The 19,063-nt window shown below is 50.5% G+C and overlaps 1 protein-coding gene across 2 annotated transcripts in view; it reads left to right on the top strand.

Annotated features, from left to right (window-relative positions):
- The window catches only part of Smad6 (SMAD family member 6), a 69,294-nt gene that overhangs the window by 14,819 nt on the left and 35,412 nt on the right, over nucleotides 1-19,063 (top strand).

The raw sequence follows: 19,063 nt of genomic DNA, 5'->3' as shown, positions 1-19,063 counted from the left end.
ACCTGAGCTCCTTGTTCCTGATGTGCAGCCCTCTCCTGTTCAGTGTACCCTGATGACTATATTCCCAGAATTCCCTCTGTCACTTCTTGTGCTCCTGTGGTTCTAAGGTGACACAGTGCTGGCTGCTCCCAGACACTTACCCATTTCTCCAGTCTAGAGCCCTTCCCTGTCCATTTCCTGGTCTTCCTGAGGTCCTGGGAAGAGACCGCAGGAGCATGGCTATTTTAAGAGATGGAAGCAGAAGGTGAGACCCTACAGTAGGCTTGCCGCCCTGTGGTGCAGGAGTCCAGGTCTCCTGTCTCCAGCTCCTGTCTGCTCTTTGGTCCCTGGTTCCCTAGTCAGGCCAATTTACTCTCTCTTATTTTGGTATACTCTCCCTCCCTTAATGAACTGCCCAGGTAGCCGCCCAGCACTTGGGGCAGGGGCAGAGGCAGACAAACGTCTGTGATACAGACTAGCCTGGTCTATAGTTCCAGCCAATGGGAGACACATAGTGAGACTTATCACAAAACAATGACAAAAAACATGTTAAAGAACCAGGCAGGATGCTGGGTGTTGGCGGCTGCGGGTTAATCCCAGCACTCGGGAGGCAGAGGCAGGCGAATCAGTGAGTTCGAGGCCAGGCGCCTGCTCTGCAGAATGAGTTCCAGGAAAACCAGGGCTACACAGAGAAACCTGTCTCAGGGAATTGGGGGTGGGGGGCAGAAAGATTCTGCCAGGTGCTGCCAAGTTCCAGCACAGACCATTTACTGCTCTGTCAGGCAGGCAGAAGCCACATGTGACTTGTGAGCCACATGTGACTTGTGAGCCACATGTGAGGGGCTCTGATTATTTTTGAGTTTATGATTCTGGGTCCCTGCCAGCTCTCATGGCTGTTAAGTTAGGGGAATTGCCTTGGTGCCCTAGGATTGCAGGACAAATGGGTGCTTTGACATCTTTTTTTCCTTGTTAACTGTGGAAACTCGTGTGTGTGTGTGTGTGTGTGTGTGTGTGTGTGTGTGTGTGTGTGGTGTGTGTGGTGTGTGTGTGTGTGTGTGTGTGTCACAATGTGTTTGCATTTGTGAGCCTCCTTGATTCCAGAGGAGGCCTTGGTGCATGGTTCCTGCTCTAAGGACTGGACCTTAAAGCATACCTGCAGGAGGACTTCCCCCAACCAGGCTCCTACAGAGAGCAAGCACCCCCACACACGTACATGTGGGGACCACAGGCTGTGCTGTGATGGGAACTTCTGTCAAGATCTCCGAGCTGAGTCTGGAGTTCTGGGCAGTGAAGAGGCCACTGTTGGTCTTGTCGTGGAAAAAAAAAGTGGCTGGGTGGTTGTGGTGTACACTTTTAATCCCAGCACTCGGAGTCAGAGGCAGGTAGATCTCTATGAATTGGAAGCCCGCCTGGTCTATAGAATGAGATTCAGGACAGCCAAGGCATAGATATCTGTCTTGAAAACAGATGGGAAAAAAAGAAAAAGAAAAAACATGTCCAGTGGTTGGCATTCTGAGAGGCTAAAAGATGTGGGAAGGAAGTTTGGAGTTTCCCGTGTGGGAGGAGGGAATGAGGTTGTAATGGGCTTCAGGCTGGGATGTAGGTGGCCTGTGTAAGGAAGCAGAACATTTTTTTTTTGTGTGTCCTGAGCTTTGGGCTGTATTGGTATTGGCTAGGGGGAAGACTGGGGGAGGGGGTCCTTGGCAGTTGGAGAAAAGCCTTGGGTAGAAGAGTCATGACCACTTCATCCTGTGGGGATAGAGTGATGTCATGCAGGGAGAGAGAGAACATCAAGGGACTTGAAATCAGAAAGACCAGGAGCAGAGTGGTCAGGCCAAGACATTTGATGGTCAGAGACCAGTAAGGTGGCTGCAGTGCTGGTGATGATGTTGGTGTCTTTCACCCCAACTCTCAGATCAGTACTGACTGTTCTTCATCTCCTTGACCGACTGACCATGTGGGGAGACAGTTGCCATTCTTCCCACTGTTCCCACACAGTTCCTTCTGGAACAGTACCTGTAAGGCCCTGTTAGACTCTCTTGTCTGCACTACTCCCTCTCACTGCTGAGTGATCAGCTCCAGTTCCCAGATTGTGCATGGAGGCTTGAGTGGAGTAACTTCAGTGCTGGGGCCGGGGTGAGAGCCCACTGACCCAGGACTCCATGCTTCTCTGTGCAACCACTGAGGAAATCTGGAGAACACAAAGGCCCACCAAACAACCACTGTGCTATCCTTCTGTTCTGTGTCCTGACGGATTGGTGCCCTTGAAGGCCTGGTCCCTCTCAAATCAAGACTGGCCTGCACTCAGTGACAATCACAGCATGGCCAAACCTCCTGTTTCTTTGTTCTATCCTGTGACTAAGGCCACATAGGGGCATGGCAGGATTTAGGGATCAGCCACAGCCCAGACAGACAAGGACATATGTGTAGCTGCAGGAGAGCGGGGGCTCCTGTTGTTCTAATGTGACAGAATGAGGTCTCTTTTGGGGGTGCACTAGGAACTCTGGTGCTATGGTGTCCCCACTTCATTTGCGACTGGGGCACTATTTCCTGGCTGTCCAAAGTCCCTGTAGGCATCTACCCTCCACAAGGGCTCTCAGTCAGGTCCTGTGATCCACACAGGAAACTGAAGGTCAGAGGGCAGAGGTGACTCCACCAACATCACTCAGGTGGGAGAGATAGACATGAACCACCAACCAGATCCCGTAGAACCTCACACCCAGTGTCTTCAGTGGGATTTGGGTAAAATCACTGACCTTGAGGTCTCTTTTGGGGGTGTTCCTGGACCTCTGGGGTTATGATTTTTCTTGCTTCACTTGGGTTTAGGGTACTGTCCTCCAGCTAGCTAAGCCCTTGGCCCCTTAGGCACCTTCTTCACAGCACTGACATTTCTCTGCTGTCCTCTTGACTTCAGTATAGTTTGAGGATTAAGCATGAGAGGCAGGCGGTGGGTCATCCTCTTTGGGAAAGCAGAATATGCTCTCAGTCACAGAAATGCAACGTGAGGGGGCAGTGGGAACGGGTGGTTTGAGGAGAGCTAGTGGGACAAGCAAGATTCTCCCAGCATCCTCTGCTTCAGCGTAGAAGAAGAGAGTGCCCTGGGTGGGTGAGAGAAGGAAGAACTGTAGTCATTCGATGAGAACTCAAGGTGGCAGGCCGCTGAGCACATAGGCCTGCCCAGTCCCATGTTGGGGCACCTGGCTGGCATCTTTACACCCCATGATTACCATCTGGTAACTAATCAGAGCCTCGCAGATAACCGTCCAGTATTGTCCATATGCCCTATGAGCTGCCTGTAGTGAGGACTTGTGTTGGCCTCGACTGTGTTTGCTGGCCTCTCAGTCTGAGCTGTGTCACTGGGACAATACCCTCCTCAGGAGGAGGCAGTATTGCTCTGGTGGTTGGGGCTGAGCTGGATCGGGTGTCTACCTAATCTGAAGCCCCTTAGAAACCCAGGCCCTCTTATCCTTGCGTACATTCTCCAAGCTAACAGTTTGGAGTCAGGCTCAGAGAGATTAAGGGACTGGCTGTGAGCCACACAGCAAGCACTGGTAGCTGGAGTTAGTCAAGAAGTAGGTGGCCTTGTGCTGTTTGTTCACCTGCTCTCTGCCCCATGGCCCTTGGCTCTCAGCTGAGTCTGTTTGCCCACATCTTCAGGTACACACAGATGAGACAGTGTCGCTGTCTTTCTTTGATTTGCCGGGGTTACAGGTCTTGTCTAGCCCAGGCTCTGTGTCCCTGTGTCCCTAAGGGCCCTGTCAGCTTCAGCCAGCACACATCTACTCTTGCAGCAGAGGTAAGTGGCAGGCAGAGGCTTCTTCACCGTCAGCTCTGGGTTCAAGTCCGGCTCTGCCTCCTGATAAGTTGGGAGGGGGCAGCTGCTTAGCCACCCTGCCCCTCAGTTTTTCTACTTGTGGAGTGGGGGACGCCCTTTAAAGACGGTGGTAACTGAGCCTCTGGCCAGCAAGGTATAGTCCCGTGCGAGGGTGTGGCTGTTAAAGGTACCTGGCCCGAAGATGAGACCTGTATCAATTCTGCCCGCCAGGCCCACATCAGGTGCTGCGGTGGGAGGCAGTCGGGAGCCTCCTGTTGAGAAGCGGTCAGGGGGTACCCAGGCGGGGCTTTAAAGGATGGCTGGAAGTCTGCCATTGCTTGTTTCTTTATTCATGCATATGTGATATGTTCATGTGTGCCTGTGTGATGTGTTCATATGTCATAGTACAACTCATGGGAGTTGCTTCTCTCCTTCCACTCATGTGGGTTCCAGGGATCCAACTCAGTTGTCGGGCTTGGCAGCATGCACCTCCCCCAGTTGAACCATCTCCCTGGGGGAGGCAGGGATACAGGGCCAGCTCAGTGAGTTCCAGTGGCATCGTACCTGCTGGCCAGTAGAGCCAGGATGCTACCTGCGCCTCTGAATGGTGTTCTTGGGAGGAGCCTAGACATACTGGGTGGTTGGGAGGGAATGGAGGCAGAGAGGAGGAAGTGCTAGCTAGAAAGAAAGTTTTCTTAGGCCTTGGAGTGAGGCTCTCTGGGCAGGTGGTCTCATACTTGATCGTGGGGTTCCCTGGTTAAGAGAGGCATCTTGGGATAGTGGTGGGACAGCTGGTGCTGTCCTCACATGAACAGTGTCTGTTAGTGGCAAGACCCTTCCCTGGGTTCTTTTTTCATTTCCGTTTTATCTTCACAGAGGCTCCATTCTCCCAGGCTAGTTGCGGGAGGTGACGGGTCATGCAGAGGGATAGAGGTAGCTGCTGCAAAATGACCAAGTACCTGCTCTGTGTGTGTGTGTGTGTGTGTGTGTGTGTGTGTGTGTCTGTCTGTCTGTCTGTCTGTCTGTCTGTCTGTCTGTCAAATAGGGGTGCCCTCAGGAGTATGCCATGGAGCATCATGGGATAAGGCATGGGTGGGTTCCAAGCATAGCTTTGCCCTTTCCTGCGTGGGGGGCAAGCAAGCAAGATCCTTGCCTCCAGCACCTCAGTTTGTGGTGCCCATTGGGTTAGAGATCTCCAGCTCCATGGTCCTGATATGCCTCTGGATGTTGGTTCCAGCTCTTAGGCCTTAGGAGGTGGCTGGCCTTTATGGTGTACACCATCTTCGGGGATTTTCTCTTCATTGCCCCAATCTGCAGCTTGAGACAAAGGGAGAGGGCTGGTGTCCAGGATGCCAGGACTCTGCTGGGACTATAGGTGTTAGGGAAAGCTTCTCAGAGCAGGCCATTCTGGGTTGGGCCTTGTAGGCTGACTAAGCGCTTGCTAAGAACAGACTGTAAGTGTTCTCTCAGTAGAGGGAGCAGCTTGTGCAGAAACAGCTGAAGGTAGCCGTGGGAGAGGTGGAAGGGTGTGGAGAGTCCTGAGTGGTTCTCCGGAATGTTGTGGTTAAGAACTGAGGGATTATGGCCCCTGGGACCAGGGAACCCTAGGACAACCTTGGTCCTAAGGGACATTGAGCTAGCCCACAGCAGGGGCTCCCTTTTGTAAGCAGAGTAATCCTGAGAGTTCATAGAGACCAAGACAGAGCACTCATCACACACACTGGTTAATGACCCTGGAAGCTCAGAGCCGCGTGCCAGGCACTTTCTCAAGTGCCATACATCTGTGAGTTCATGGAATTTTCCAACACCTCTGTGAGGCAGCCACTTTATTAGCCAAATTAAAGGAAGAAATGACGGAGGCTCAGAGAGGTTGAGTTGCTTGCCTAAGCTCACTCAGCTGGAAAGCTTGGCTGGCCCCTGTGGGGCCTCCCAGGGACCCTGTCTGCCCCCTGGAGGGTACAGGATTCTAATATGGTCTTTGAGCTTCTGTGGTTTCTTTGCCTTCAGGGAACCAAGATTCAGCATGAACAAATGTCTGTTACCCCAGAGAGGGCACCAGTGACCAACAATAGGATATTTTAAAGTTCAGCTTGGAGACCAAACAAGTGTATCGGTTGGCTTGCAGGACATGGGCAAAGAGTTACTCACAGGAGCCTCTGTGGCTCCAAAGCAACCACATCACTGCCAAGTTCCACCCCATCATTCGTGGTGATGTCATGGAAGCTATATCATGGAGGCCTCCCTTCTCTCATATGCCCTAACCCCCTCCAAGAGCACCGAGGCTAAGGGAAGAGGGGAGGAAGTAATGGCTAGCCTCCCAAGCGAGGATCTTGTGTTCCTCTCCTCCCTCTCTCTAACTAGGGAGTGTCAACAGCTCCTTGACTATCACCACAGACCTAGCTGTCACTGTATTGTTCCACTGAATTAGTTGCCATGGCTACCAGGTGTTTCTGTCCCAAGATGGCCATGGAGTGAACCTGTTATATGCAGCAGGGCATCGCTGCTGCTTGGCTGGTAGTGAGTGAAGGAGCGAGTAGTCAGGGAGACAGTGGAAGAGCTGAGAGGTGGCTGCTGGGTATCTTCTGGGGTGCTCCCACTCTGAGCCACTCTCAGGACATCTTGGGATGCCTTTATCGAGGCTGGTGGGTGGTGTGTGGTAGAGGTTTTCGGGGGACCTTCCAGAGGGGCCCTTCATTACCTCCTATCTAGTTTTGGTCGTGCGTGTGTGCCCTTGCTGCTCCCTCACACCATCCCTGTAGCCCAGTCTCTGGGCATCAGCAACACTCGGGACACACATTTTTCCTCTGTGACCCTTGACTGCCTGTCTCCATTTTGTGGAAAGAATGCCTGAGATTTATGGCCTGTCCCCATGGTCCCCAGCCCGAGAGGGTAAAGCCTGAGGGACCACCCACCCTAAGCCTTGTGTTAGAAGGTCCCACTCACCTTATGGTAGAAGTTTCTGGATTTGGAAAAGCAGAGGTCTCATGTCTGCTGCTGGTCTCAAAGCCACCATCCCAGACTGTAAGGTGAATCATTGTCCATATGTTAGTGACCTTTAAAAGAGGATCGAGGGGCTGGAGACATAGCATAGCTAGCAGAGAACTTGCTTCGCATGTACAAAGCCATGAAGTCAATTCCCAAGTATCACATGTACTGGACACGGTGCCCAAACCTGCAATCCCAGCACCTGGAAGGTGGAGGCAGGAAAATCAGATGTTCAAAGTCATCCTCAGCTCCATAATGAATTGGAGGCCAGCCTGGGCTACATAAGATCCTATCTCAAACCTAGAAGTGATTTTATTCTCTTGAGTTCTCTGGTATCAGGCAGGAATGGACAGGGCTGGAGAAACCAATCATCAGCCAGGTTGGGTTGGTGCCAGGTTGGTGAGAAGGTAGGGAGGTCACTCAGCATGAGACTGGGAAGGACTGAGTTGGCTGGGCTAAGAGGACTGAGAGTCAAGAATTCCACTGATAGACCCATTTTTACAGATGGGAAGGCCATGTGTTAGCAGTTTGAGATGACCAAAGGTTAGAAGGCCTGGGCCTCCCGGACCCCTGGCTGGGTGGTGCTACTTTTATACTTCAGAAGCAACCTTGGGCTGACTGTATTCTCTGCTCAGTGAGAGAAGGGGGCAGCTAGCCCCAGATGGGCAGCCATGCAGAATGTGGACAGAGTCAGGACATTTTCCACTCTCCTCCTTAGCATTCAGAAGCTCAGACTACAGTGGAGTCCTAGAGGTGGCCTAGCCCAGGTCCCTGTTCCAGACCTGAGGCTAGAGTTTCCTCAGCTAGACTGAAGTCCCAGTGATCCTCCTGCCTCTGTCCAACTCGGGCTGGGGTTATAGTTGTGTTCAGGACCACACCCAACTACTTATGTGGGTGCTGGGCTCTGAATGTTGGTCCTCGAGGCTGCGAAGCAGTGCTCTCATTACTGAGCCGGCTCTCCAGTCCCCGTGTGTGTCTAGCTTCTTTCCTTCAGCAGAGTGTGGGTGAGTGCTCTGCCTGCTGCTGTGTGCAGCTGCCTGCCCTTCTCATTTCTGGGTGGAGTTTTGTGGGCTGTGTGAAGGATCTGTGAGTTCTGTCTCACCTACATCACAGCTCCTGGGATCTCTGGCCCCTGGTCTGGGACTCCTACCCATGACGCAACAGTAAACATTCTTGAGCCAGTCTTCTCATAGTCATGGGGATGTATTTCTCTTGGACTCATACCTGGGTGTAGAGATGTTGGCTTGCCATTATTAACCTATTGCCTCTTTTTTTTTTTTTTTAAAGGATCTGGGGATTGTTTTCAGGGTCACAGCCTTAATGTGTGTATACGTGTGATTGCATGTATGTTTATGCATGTACAGGTGTATTTAAAGGCCAGCGGTCAACCTTAGGTGTCATTCCTTGAGATGCTAACCACCTTGGTTTTTTGAGGCGGTCTCCCACTGACCTGGAGCTCACTGAGTGGGCAAGGTCAGCGAGCTTGCGGCGAGCTCTGTCTCCACCACTCCAGTGCTGGGATCACAAGTACAGGCTACCTTGCCTGGCTTCCCCCCACCCCCTGGGGATTGAACTCAGGGCTTCATGCTCACAAGGAAAGCAGTTTACAGACTGAAGCTTCAAGATAGTTTTTTATACGTCCTTCTGCCAGGGCCACAGGATTCAGTCCAGGCAGCAGGAGGGGAGAGCCGAGCCTCAACCCGGGCTCTCTCCTTTGGGTCCAGGACTCCTGCCCACACGGCAGCAATACTCGCCCTACCACTCAAATAGATCTGAGTCCTGGGCCTCTGATTCTCAGCCAGAGCTCCACAGCTCCTAGCGTCCTGGGCAGTGAGTGCATTCTGGGAAAAACATAAAGGAGACAGGAGTGGAAGGAAACTCAACACTGGAAAAGAAGTGTGTCTCCACTGAGCCAGGCCTTTCACCAGTAGCCAAAACATGACATTCCTGTACCCCAGGAACCACAGCCAGCTTGGCCTCTCTGAGCTGTAAATCTCTCCTGGAGCTGGGCTGAGATGGTCCCTGGGACACAGGCAGTTAGTGTCCTTCAACCGTTTGATGATGCTGGGCTTTGGGGCGACTTCTTCTTTGTAGTTGTTTTTGCTGTGGCCCAGGTGCCCCTGGGCTTCTTGTAGGCCTCAGGAGGAGCAGTGTGCACTTACCCTAAGGGGCTCCTCTGCCTGCCCACCCTCTCTTTCTTGGGTGCTTTGATGGGTAAGAGGTGTTTATGGGCTTGATTCACGACCCAGTTACCAGGGTTTTCCACGGAAATAACTTATTAAAGGAGCCGTGCACACAGCGGCATTGAAGTCTAGCGGGCGGTGCGCATCAAAGGCGGCACTGGAGCCTGGCAGTCAGGGCTCTGAGGGGTCCGGGGCTGGGGACTAGGGCCAGGTCTCTGAGGGACAGGCAGGGGGTGACTGGGCTGCAGAGAAAACACTTAGGCTTAAGAAAACACCTCAGACAAACTGAAATTCAAGCCATTGGAAAGGAACGGGTGTGCTGGCGTGTTTGTATGGGTTGGGGTGGGGTGGGTAAGGCCCAAGGTCCCAGGCCGGCCCCACCCACCAGGAATGGGGACACACATGCAGCGCCTGAGCTCTGCTGTCATGCCCCTTGGCACAGGGCTGTTTGGGGGAGGAAATGCTGAGGATGCTCAGTGCCGGGCGCCAGCCCTCGGAGGATGGGCAGAGCCATCTGCTGGAGGAGAGAGGATCAGGAGAGGGATCTTGCCGGTCTTCCCTTCCCAGGCGCTTGATCTTTTGATTCAATGTCCTGTCTGGATTCATTTGTTTGAGGTAGTCTCCTGTAGCTCAGGCTAGCCCTCAACATGCTTTATAGCTGAGAGTGGTCCGATCCTCCTGCCTTCATATCCTGAGGGCTGGGGATATAGGTTTGTGCCACAATGCCCAGATTTACTTGTGGATCAGACCCAGGGCTTTGCGCATGCTAGGCAAGCACTCATCTGACTGAGCTATGTCCTCACACCCTATGTTATTATATCCCCCTCCCTCTCTCTCTTGCTACCTTTGTACGTGTATGTGGTATTCATGATGTGTATGCGCACTGAAGTGCATAGGACCAGAGAGAGGTGCATGCTAGGCTGGGTTTCTTCCTCTCTTGCTTTACCACCTACCTTAGTTTTTGAGACAATCTCTCACTGAACAAACACACAGTACCTCACTGTTTTTGTGGGATTGGCTTTCAAGTCTCTGGGATCTGCCTGGGTTTGTTCCCTTCCTCTACTCTAAGTGGGGTTACAGGCATGCACCATCCCCAGTTTCTACCCAAATGTGAGAATTTGAACTCAGCCCCTTGTGCTTTATTTGCACAGTCAGCACTTTTCCTGCTGAGAGATTTCCACAACCCCTAATTTGTTTTTGAGTTTACTAAAAGCCTTCCTCTTCCAGGAAGCCTTCGGGGACTGCAGCTCTCAGTGATTTCTTTCTTCTGTACTTTTAGTGGCTATCATCTCTTTACTTCTTTCATGCAGAAGACTTTGTATAGACCTTCTGCCCCCTGACTGACAATGCATGACTTTTGGTCAGGACCTGGGCCTGCTTCTGCTCTTGGGCAACACATGACAGTCATGATGGGTGTATCATAGTGGCCAAGTACAGGATGAAGGGCAGATATCATGCCATGTTTCTTATTCCATATGGGTATTCATTCCTAATAATGTAGGTTCTGTGGTGGTTTGTGTCCATTTTACAGATGAGAAAGCCAAGGCCCAGAATAGAGAAGTAAGGCGCTCAGGGTTAACAAATGAATAGGGTCCCTGGTACCTGTACCCAGGCCAGCCTGACTCCAGAGAGCCTGTTACCCTGGAGAGTTAACTGGCTTGGTCCTCAGGCTCAGTCAGTCAGTCAGTTCACCAGTAGCTACAAAAATAAGACAAGCTCTTTGGAGCAGACAGGGTTTGTTTTGGGGCCCAGGTAAGATACATTGTTTGTTCTTGAAAGTTTGTTTTTAAGTATTCTCCTGCATGAAGTTTGCTCCTTGGAACTATCACCACACAATTTCCATAAAAGACAGGGCTGGAGAGCAGGGCAGCCCAGCAGTAGGGTGCTCCATCTGTGCTTGCCTAGCATGTATTGCACCGTGAGGCTGGGCATCACAGCACTAGAAAGGCAGAGACAGGAGAATCAGTTCTAGGCCATCCTTCACTGTCTCAAGGTTCGGCTAGCCTGGGCTTCCTGAGAGTGTCTCTAACAAGCAGAACAAACTTTGCCTTTGGGTTTCCCGGGGAATCAGGGTTCACTTCACTGCTGGGTTCCAGTTCACATTTTCCTATTGTCAGAAGTTATTGCTGTTATTGGGTGCTTCTCCGCACAGCTTGCTTCCTGTCTGTGTCTCTTCTTAGATGGCTACACAGATCTTTATAGGGATTTTTTTGTTGTTGTTGTTGTTTGCCTGTTTTTTTGAGACAGGGTTTTTCTGTGTAGCCCTGGTTGTCCTGAAACTCACTCTGTAGACCAGGCTGGCCTCAGACTTAGAGATTTGCCGTCCTCTGCCTCCTGAGTGCTGGGACTAAAGGCGTGTAGCACCGTCACCAGCTTTTATATGATTCTTATGTTGTGTTATATGCTTATTAACTTTAGACTACCCTTTACATATTCTAGGCATCAGTGTTGTATATGGTATTTGCACATATTTTTCTCTCTGCTTATGGCTTAGTTTTCCATTTTCTTCATGGGGTCTTTGAAGAGCAGAAGGTTTTAATTTTGTCAGTCAGTTGTTCTGCGTCATGCCTTCTGAAGGGCTCCTTCAAACTCCAAGGTCACCAGATTTTCTTCTGAACATTTGATTGTTTGGAATTTTGGGTTTGGGTTTTTCAATTAAAAAAATTTAATGTATTTACCTTTATTTACTTGTATTGGTGTTTTGCCTGCATATGTGAGGGTATTAGGTCCCCTGGAACTGGAGTCATAGCCATTTGTGAGCCACCATGTGGATGCTGGGAATTGAACTCACATCTTCTGGAAGAGCAGCCAATGCTGTTAAATGCTGAGCCATCTCTCCAGCCCTATGTTTATTAGGTTTATAATCTAAGATGAATTGATTTTTCTTAAATATGTGTGTGTGTGTGTGTGTGTGTGTGTGTGTGTGTGTGTCCTGGAGCAAGCTCTGTTGATCAGACTAGCCTCAAACTCAGAGCTTTGCCTGTCCCTGACTCCTAAGTGCTGGGATAAAAGGTATATGACATCACTGGGTGTCTGTCAGTCTTTTTAAAAATGAAGGTCTCATTGATTCAAAAGATATTCTCTTTTTGGGTTGGTACCTTTGTCAAAAGCCAATTGAGGAGACTGGAGCTGTGGCTCAGTAGAGTATTTACTTAGCATACAGACAGGAAGCCACACAGTCTGCAATACTGTATCCACCAGCCGTGTACACACAGTCTGCAATACTGTATCCACCAGCCGTGTACACACAGTCTGCAATACTGTATCCACCAGCCATGGCAGCACGGGGCTGTGACTCCTAGCACTGAGGAGGTAGAGGTGGAAGGATCTGAAGTTCAGACGTCTTTAATTACATTAGTGAGTTCACGGCCAGCCTGGGCTACATGAGACCCTGCCTTTAAAGAAAGTTCATGGTTATGACACGTATGTGGTTCTCCTTTTGGGTTCTTCTACATGTTTTGGTGTGTGTCTTTTCCCGTTGTAGTATGTCTGAGTATTGATTAGTGGGTGTGTTTTATAAGGAGCTTGGAAACCAGATAGTGTGAGTTATCCAACTTTGTTTTTGAAGTTTTGGCTTCTACGAGTTCTTCCCATTTCCCCTATGAATTCTTACATTCTTCCCCCGCCACCCCCAGCTGAGGACCAAACCCAAGGCCTTGGGCTTACTAGGCAAGCGCTCTACCACTGAGCTAAATCCCCAACCCCTTCCCTATGAATTCTAAATCAGCCTGTTGACTGCCACAGAAAGGTCAGTGGGGGTATGGATTGGGATTGCCTGGAATCTGAAGATCAAGATGGAAAAACCTGTCATTTGTCTCCTCAGTGCATATACTCTTTCCTACACTTTCCATCAAAATCTCAGCTCAGTGTGTGCATGGGGCTTCCGCCCCCTCCCCTTCCTTTTTGAGACGTGTTTGTCTGTGTAGCCCTGGCTGTGCTGGAACTCACTCTTTAGACCATGCTGGCCTTGAACTCATGGAGATCCGCCTGCCTCTGCTGGAATTAATGGTGTGTGGCACCACCACCCTAGAATTACCATAAAGCGATACTTTATATTTCCCAGGGAATGCCCCTTGGTGGGTAGAGTCTTGTCTGGTACACACAGAGCCCAGTGTTCAGTCCCTAGCACTGCAGAAGTTAGATGTTCACATGTATAATTCCAAAACTAGGATGGTAGAGGCAGGCAGATCACAAGTTCATGATCACTCTCTGTGCATAGCAAATTCAAGGGCATCTATGGCTACATGATGCCCTGTCTCCAAACAAACAAAACCCTACCAACACCCCCTGCCCCGCCGCAAACCCCCACAAACACTTTCTAGATGCAAACCATCAGTCATTAGAAGTTATCCTGTGTTGCAGGTGAAGAGCTATAATGTAAAAATTGTACTTATTTAGTATGTATACGTGGGGGTGTGCACATGCCACAGTATGTTTGTGGAGGTCAGAGGATAACTTGTGGGAGTCTGTTCTTCCTTTTTACCATGTGGGTCCTAGGTACGGAATTCAGGTAGTCAGGCTTGGGAGCAGCAAGTAGCTATCCCTGCCCAGGATTTGGAAGATGGCTCAGGCCTTTTTTGAGGGGACGGGGGATTTTCTCCTTTTCTCATGGATCAGAAACTGGCAGAGTCTTAGCCTGGGTTTGCATAGTGGCTGATGGGAGGAGCTTTGGATTATGTGGGGCCAGAAGGAAGCTCCAAGGCCAGAGACAGCCATGGGTACTGGCAGTCAGGAGGCTTGAGGCCCTCCTAGGATTGCTGACACTGAGAGGTGGCCAGTTCACGTTTGACTGTTTTCAAAATCTCAAAGCCCGGGGCTTGGAAGAGCGGAATTTGGCTGACCTCACCCTGAGGTGATGAGTGTGGAGTTTAAAGGCCTTTGTAACTCTTTGGTTTGGAATGGGGCTCTGGACAGGGTTGGGGAAAACACTGGAACCTGTTAGTACTGGTCTCCGTTGCTCCACCCCTGGAGGGAGGCAATTGTCTCTCTCTTTGTTACCACAGAAGTCCCAGGAACCTGACAGACAGGATTCAGAGAGGGAGAAGAGGTCTAGAGAGGGCCCCAGCTAGGTCTTCGGATAGAGCCCAAATGGGCTCGAAGCTTTACTGACAGCCCATTATTAGTCTTGACTTGCGTTGGAACCTGAGTGTTGCAGGTGAAGAAACGGAAACCCAGAAGGAGTTCACTCACCTACCAGTCACTCCGGGAGCACTTGAAGGAGCTGTGATTCAAACCCAATTGTGTGTGTGTGTGTGTGTGTTCACATGTGTGTATTTGTATGTGGGAGGGCGAACATGAGTGCACATGCATGTGGGGGTCAGAGGGTAACCCCCCCCCTACCAGGTTCCACTTTTTTGTTCTAGATAAGGTTGGCTTGGAACTTTGTCAAGTAGGTTAGGCCAGCCGGCTGGAGAACTTCCATGGATCCCCCTGCGTCCTCCTGTCTCTGCCTGCCTGTGTGTCCCATCTTACTGTCAAGAGAGAGACTTTGACATCTTTACTTAGGACACTTTGGGGTGGCAACCCCTCCTTACCAATGGGAATGCAAGCGTGTGCATTCACATAAGGATAACTCAGCTTTATGCATGAGTTCTTAGATCATCACTCTTGGACACATCAAGTGCTTTGCTGATGGACTGTCTCCCAGCCCCCAATTTTTAACTCCAAAACTGCACAGTGGAGTATGACTGCTTATAGGGCAGGGGGATCTGGAGCCAGATAGTGCTTGCTATACAAGTTTTGAATATACCCACTGCCACAGGACTAAAACTCTTAAGTGGTTATCATGGGCAAGCGTTGGTCTATTTAGTTTTTAGGTTACATTTAGCCATTTTTATGCATGTATACACGCTATAGCATGGATGTGGAAGTCAGAAGACAGCTTGTAGCTGTCAGCTCTCTCCTTCCGTGTGGAACTCAGGGTGTTCTGTCATGGAAGACTACGACAGAATTCGGGGTGTCAGGCTTGGGTGCAAGTTCCCTAACCCCTGAGTTATCTTGACAGCTGCGCTTGATGTGTTTTTCTTTTTTTAGACTTTTAAATTTTATTTGTATGAGTGATTTCCTGCATGGGTGCGTACCATGTGCATGCCTGGTGCTCACAGAGGTCAGAGGAGGGCATATAGTCCTTTGGAATTAAGAGATGGTTGTGAGCCACCATGGGATGTTAGGAATTGAACCCTAGTCCTCTGCGAGAGAAACAAATACTCTTGACCCCTGAACCAGCTCTTTAACCCCTAGTGTATTTTTATTTTTTTCCATAATTGTCTGCACTACGCTGGCTGCCCCTTGAAGCTACAAACTCACTGTGTGGTAGAGGGTAGATCCTCCTGCCCCAGGGTGCAGGCAGAAGGCCATAGGGCTTTACCTAGCAGGATAGCGCACTGTGGCCTTTCCAGAACAGAAAACTGGGGAAGTCAGGACACTGTCCAGAGCTTTTGATTCATGTAAGGGTAACAGCCATGTGGTCTAATACTGGACTAAAGTGAGAGTGAATGGCACAGTGCCTGCCTGTTGACCTCTGCTCTTTGACCTTTGACATTGCTGGAAGCTATGACTTCTTTCCCTATTAGAGACTGGAGCAAACTCAGGAAGGACATCTAAACCTAATTCCCTTTTGGGCTTGGTGTTTACACTGGTTTAAAAACAAAACAAAACAGCTTTTGGGAAGTTGAAGCAAGAGGATGTGAGTTCAAAGCCAGCCTCAGCTACGAGATGCCCTGGCTCGAAACACAAAATTCTCTCCTGAGGGCAAAGTTCTCAGAGGAAGGAGGCAACTCCATTGTGCTTCCTTCCTACCCCTTTCACCGAAGGGAGACTCAGATGAGAGCTTTGAAGGGATGGGTCCTGGGTGTCGGTTTGTCAGATAAACACAGACTCCCCCCTTTGCATTTTAAGTGTGTATTCATGTGTGGTGTGTGGGGCCTTGCATATATAAGCACACTAGGAGGTTGGTAATCAGGTGTTTTCCTCAACCATGCTTCCGTTTGATTGATTGTTTATTGTGGCAGAGTCTCTCACTGAACCTGAAACTCACCATTTCTGCTGCCTGGTAGCCTCGTGCTGGGATTATAGGAACGTGCCTCATTGCTCCTATTTTATTTTGGTTATGAGGATGCAAATCCAAGTTATCATACTTGTATAGCAAGCCCTTTACCCACTGAGCCATCTCTCCAGGAACCCCTTCCACCCACCCTGTTTTAAGACAGTGTCTCCTGTAGCCCAGGCTAGCCTTGCACTCCTCATCATCCTTCCTCGACTTCCTGAGGGTCCGGACTAGAGGCGTGTACCACCCCAACCTGCTCCCCACTGGCATCTGAACCTGAGATAATCAGTGAAAATAATTTGCAAAGGCATGTCTCTAACAGTAGTTGGGACCGTCATACTAGAACATTTTCACCATACACGGGAAACTCACATTTTGCCTGCATGCCCTGTGGTTATTTGGCAGCCTTTTCTGGACCATCTGACTTATAAAGGGTGGAGCCGAGATACAACTCTGACCTGTGCAGACCCTGGTTTGTGAGCTCCTGTCTCCTAATGCCTACCAAGGGCACAGTGCCTGGCAGTCGAACTCACAAAGGTCTTCTGGCCATAGCTGTGCCTCACTCGGGACATCTGTGAAAGCAGAACATCCCAGCATACCTCCCTGCCCCTGGCCTCTCAGGTGGCTGTGAGTTCTCCAGGAGGCTTTAACGGGTGACCTGGACCAAGGATGGCCTAGGCTAAGGATTCCTAGCCCGAGGATTCAGATTTTATCCTGTAGGAATGTAGAAAGGAAAATTAGAGTTGGAGACGGAACCTCTAGCAATTTCCTGAAGCCCTTGCCTTGGTTCAGGCCCAGGACTAGGCTAGGGTCAGGCTGGAGCTCCAGCCCCTGGAAACTCACTCCCTCCCCAGCTGAACTTCGTCCCAACAGTCCACAAGCAGAGGAGGGAAAAGCTCAGCAGGGCTCCCTGCACAGGGCCTTCGCTTCACACTTCTGCCATGACGGCAGCCTTTTCCACCATCTCCCCATCTCTGGAACCATTACTCGAGTGCCTGGCCAGGCCCTTGACATTCTGCCAACCCATTCTGTGTAATCATTGTCATCTTACTGAGAGGGAGGGAGAGGGGATAGAGGGAGGGAGGGAGAGGGCAGGAAGAGAGGGAGAGGGAGAGGAGTGTGTTTATATACATGGCTGGCAACAGGTTAGTAAAAATCGTTTCATGTTACCCTCTGGCCGTTCCAGCACTTGGGAGGCAGAGGCAGTAGATCTCCTGTAGGCCAGACACAGCAAGTCCCAGGTTACCCGGGGCTACACAGGGAGACCCTGCCAGAAAGCAAAGGAGGGAAAACGTAAAAAAAAGCTGTCTTCTGACCCCCATTCCATGCCGATGTGTGTTCTCTCTGTCTCTCCCTCCCTCCCTCCCTCCCACTCTTTTTATCCCCCTCCGCCCTCCCTCCCCAAATTTAAGAAGTAATTTTAAAAAAGGAAGTGAGCCCCTGTCCTAGGCAGACAGTCCTAGGGCAGATAGGACCACGTGGCTCAGGAAGGCTTGGGTGAAAGAGTGGCGAGTTCACACAGAGCTCAGAATGTGATCATGTGCACGGTCTCCTTACAGACAGCAAATAGATGGAAACTTCTGGTGGTGTCTGCTTGGGTCACTGGTGGTGACCGCAGGGGGTGGGAAGAGATCAGTGATGGACTGGGTATGTAGCTCAGTTGCCTGACTGCGTGCCTAATGGGACAAATCGGCAGCTTGGGAGGCTCTTCCCTTTTGGAGAGAGGTCATGAGTAGAGGGAGCCAAAAACTCTTGAGTTACTGTAGCGGGTTCTCAGCCGTCCTCCTTTGGATCCTGAGTTGCTTCAGAGATGCTAAGTCTCTCACCTGGCTACAGGTGAAGCCCAGGAGTGGGTCCTATAGCCATGGATGCGACTGTGAGTGTTAGCTTCCGTCTTCTCGAAGTTCCTGGGCAGAGTCTTGCTCAGGCCTTCTGGCCACAGGGATGTGCAGTGGGTTGGGAGCGCAGGCAGGGCCTACCAGGGACAAGGTGTGTGTACAGTGCCATGTCCACATGCTTCTGCTTTCACTGCTCAGTACAGAAAGTTGGGAGGCCTAGAAGGTGCCAAGAGATGCAGGCAGGGGAAATGGCCCAAGCAGGGAGATGTTGGGAGCTCCTAGAATCTAACTCTGTAAATCTAACTCTAGAATCATTGTTCTTAGAGTATTTTGACTTATTCTCTTAACTTTCTCCTGTGTGTGTGTGTGTGTGTGTGTGTGTGTGTGTGTGTGTGTGTGTATGTGTGTGTGTTGGGGTTGTAGCTCAGAGTTATAGCACTTGCTGGGCTGCATGAGGCCCTGGGTTTGATCATTAGCCCCAAACAAATGAAAGTACTAATCACCCCACAACACACACACACACACAAACACACACACACATACACACACACACACACACACACACACACACACACATACATAACACACACACAGAGGCTTAGCCTGAGACTTATACCAGCTTCCAGGCAGGCGGAGGAGGGAACCCTGGCTGTGGTGGGACCTGTGCATTGTGTGTGATGAGGCTCTTGCCCTGGCCAAAATCTGTTCTTTCAGCTGAGCTCTATGCTGCTTGGGCCTGGTTATCAGCACTAGGCATCTAATTTGGGAGCACATTCTTCTTTGAGCCTCTGCAGCCCCAATCCTGAACTGTGGCCCTTCCAGGAAGATAACCCCAACTGGGGTACAGAGTGGGTGTTTAGCCTCCTTTCTGAGCTCCCAGGAAGGAACTTCAGAACCTTAATGCATATCATTGGAATGCTGGGGGGGGCACAGGACCCCTGCTAGGCACTGTCTGCAGGCCTGCTCTCTTTCTCTCCTCCTCTTTCTCAGCTCTAGTACTTCAGTTCCAGTACTTAGGAGGCAGAGGCAGGCAGGCAGGTCTCTTTGAGTTCAAGGCCAGCTTGGTCTACAGAATGAGTCCAGAACAGCCATGGCTACACAGAGAAACCCTGTCTTGAAACCTCCCCCCAAATATTAAATAAATAAATATAAATAAATAAAGTATATATAACCTCCATCCCAGGAGTGTACGTTTAAGGGCAGTTCTTAAAACTGGAAG

This window comes from Rattus norvegicus, chromosome 8, assembly GCF_021556685.1.
Source record: "Rattus norvegicus strain SHRSP/BbbUtx chromosome 8, alternate assembly SHRSP_T2T, whole genome shotgun sequence".
NCBI classification, from domain to species: domain Eukaryota; kingdom Metazoa; phylum Chordata; class Mammalia; order Rodentia; family Muridae; genus Rattus; species Rattus norvegicus.
The sequence above is the reverse complement of the archived record's forward strand: the minus strand, read 5'-3'. Positions and strand labels throughout refer to the sequence as shown.